Below are 2,881 nucleotides of genomic sequence, written 5' to 3'. Positions count from 1 at the left end.
TAAATGGGACACAACAGGATTGATTAACTAGGGGACATGTGCATACTCTCGACACCAATACAGAACTGTGGGCAGCTGGAAGGTCTTGGCAGAAGTGTCACAACCCCTCTGTTCTGCTGAACGTGATGGAGGCGCGCAAGAAGCGCCAAGCTGGGGACACCTACAGCAGGATTCTTGAGCAAGTGCGAGGTGGGATCTTTTGCTGCATTTTCATGTGTAGTGTCAGTATTCTAGCCATGACCTTGAAACTATAAGTAATGATTTTGTTACAGGGATTCCTGTGGTCCCCATCCTCCCCCGCTTTTTGTTAACTGAAACACACATTTGTGCAGTGCGTTTTTTCTTAAGGTACACAGCTCTCCCCTCACAGCAGAAGACGTACCAGAGACCCATGTTATTCAGCCCAACCCGAGGGAGTCGCTCTTCTTTGTAACCAACAGGACCTAAGGCTGAACAGGTAGTGTATCCATCTCAGATTCGTTATGTTTTATGTATATTTTGGAGAAGTTTTAGTAAATGGGGCAGTCATTTCAAGAGTGCTGGTTATGACCTAAGCAATCATCATCACAGCTAACAACATCCAAAGACAGGGACAACGAGGCACTACGTGTGTCCTGATGGGAGCACAAAACATCCAAACTGCGTTTGCACAAACCTCCAGCTGTGAGTACCACTTTATAGGAAACACAGGAGAAAAGGAAACACACTAAACAACGTCATGGGGACACCATCAAAAGAAGCCAAACCGTGGGAAACTCGACCAGACAGAAACCCGGTTCCTTCAATGACAACAACACAACCAACAGGGAAAAAGGGTATGGGCCTTGTTTGGATCCTGAGGCAAATAAACCGTCAAAAAAGACAGGAGAGAGAGAGAGAAAGACTATTTAGGATAATCAGGAAAATGTAAATACGAATGGGTATCAGATGATATTAAGGAATTATTAGTATTGGTTTTAAGAGGCATGATGAAGATTTGCAGGAACTTGTGATAATGTGGTCATCGATCTTTATAAAAAGGGTGGTCTCTGTCTTTTACAGATACATGTGGGAACATTTATCAGTGACATGCCCTGGCATCTGGGATTTGCTTCATAGTTATCTGGGGCAGGGAGGGGGTGGAGAAGGGAAGTAGATTGGCCATGAGTTGAAAATACTGAAGCTGGATGAAGGGAGTTCATTATAAAACACTGTACTTTGGCATTTGTTTTAAAGTTTCCCTATTAAAAAAATTCAATGTCTATTTTATTGAAGTATTTGTCCTTTTAACAAACATACATTGAAAGCATATTGCACTTTAGGTATTGGGGATATAAAAACAAATTAGTGTTCTTCTGGCCAGACTTCTTGTCGTTACTCCATAGTTCCCCTTTCTAAGGACCGTTGATATTAAGACACAGGGCTGTTTGAATTGCAGCATTTCAATTCCTCTGACTTGAAGGTCAAAGCTCGCTTGGGGTGGGAGAGGAGAAGAAGAGAAAAGACGTTGATCTTAAGACACAGCCTGACGTCAGACTATCCAAACTATGTATCTTAGAATCAAAGAAGAACAGTGATTCTTATTTTGGGGGGATCTATAGCAAATATTTGGTTGTAAAACCTGAGGATTTCCTAGGAGAAAATATCACTATGTTCAGCGTAACTGTGGTTTTTGTCCTTTACGTACCTTTTCTTTCAGTGTGTCGGAGTCCAGCCGGCCAGTTGAGATAGGTTCCTCCGGTCTTATCACCAGCAAACCCGTCTCAGTCGTCTGGAACAAGAGGACATAAGAAGTAACTCCAGGCGCACTCTTTAGAAACTACCTTTGCCGCTGGTTTGGCGTTTCCAGTGAGTCAAGGTGAATTCGACAGTCTGAGACAGAAAATGTTTCTCCTGCACAGCCGTCCCAGGCCCAGCTGCAGAGAACAGAGCGGGGGCTGTGAGCCAGAAGAAACTGGGCTGAAACCTGGCTGTATCAGTTACCAACTGGGTGACCTTGGATGTGTTTCTTACCCTCTCTGAGCCTCACATGCCTCATGGATAAAACATGTCTGGAGAAACTGACTGCTGAGTGTTCTGAGATTTACATTATAACGAAATTCATAAAAGCACCTCAGGCAGTGTTAGGACATAGTGGAAACCTAAGTTCTTACCATTTTTCTGGAGCCCAGGTCTGGCTCCATCGGCACACACTCTGAGTGGAAGTTTTTAGCCGAATCTTTTGAATGGTACCTGCAGTTATCTGGTCATTCTGTAAAGCGATCATTTGGTGGGTTCATTTCCAAAGAACTGAGTTTGGGTGATATCTTAGTCAGCCATGACAAAATACCATAGACTCGGCGGCTTGAGCAACAAACAATTATTTCTCACAGTCCTGGAGGATGGGAAGTCCAAGCTAAAGGTTCCAGCAGATTCAGTATCTAGTGACAGCCGACTTCCTGGTTACATCTTCCTCTTTTTATAAGAGCATTAACCGCATTATGAGGACCCCACCCTCATGACCTAACTTCACCCAAGTCCCCTGACACAGGCCCTGCTTCCAAATACGATCTCATTGGGATTAGGGCTTCAATATCCGAATTTTGGGGAGACACGTTTAGTCCATAGCCGGTAAATTGGCTGCTTCCATACTGACTTGAAACTTCAGGCACAGAAGCTTCAGAACTTTCTCAAGGTTTTCTCCAGCTCTGACTTATGCTCACCAAAGCAGCTCCTCTGTGGATCGTGTGGCCTTAGCCAGGGAGGCTGGGGAAACTGTGTGTTTGTCTTGGTGCCTAGCACTCACAGAGTTGGTGCTCACCAAATGGGGACAGAGTGAGTGAAAGTGACTGGAGAAAGGCCTCCCAGGATCCCCATTTGGGCAGGACCTTCGCCCCATCAACGCTGATGCCATGGGGATGCT

At 44.8% G+C, this 2,881-nt stretch overlaps 1 long non-coding RNA gene across 1 annotated transcript; it reads left to right on the top strand.

Moving 5' to 3' along the window:
• The first annotated feature begins 677 nt into the window (after positions 1-677).
• On the top strand, positions 678-2,043 carry LOC138918999 (uncharacterized). The gene is made up of 2 exons (XR_011428859.1): positions 678-815; positions 1,679-2,043. It is a non-coding gene; the product is annotated as an uncharacterized lncRNA (long non-coding RNA).
• Positions 2,044-2,881: the final 838 nt, after the last annotated feature.

The sequence above is a fragment of the Equus caballus genome, chromosome 19 (genome assembly GCF_041296265.1).
Source record: "Equus caballus isolate H_3958 breed thoroughbred chromosome 19, TB-T2T, whole genome shotgun sequence".
NCBI classification, from domain to species: domain Eukaryota; kingdom Metazoa; phylum Chordata; class Mammalia; order Perissodactyla; family Equidae; genus Equus; species Equus caballus.
The sequence above is the reverse complement of the archived record's forward strand: the minus strand, read 5'-3'. Positions and strand labels throughout refer to the sequence as shown.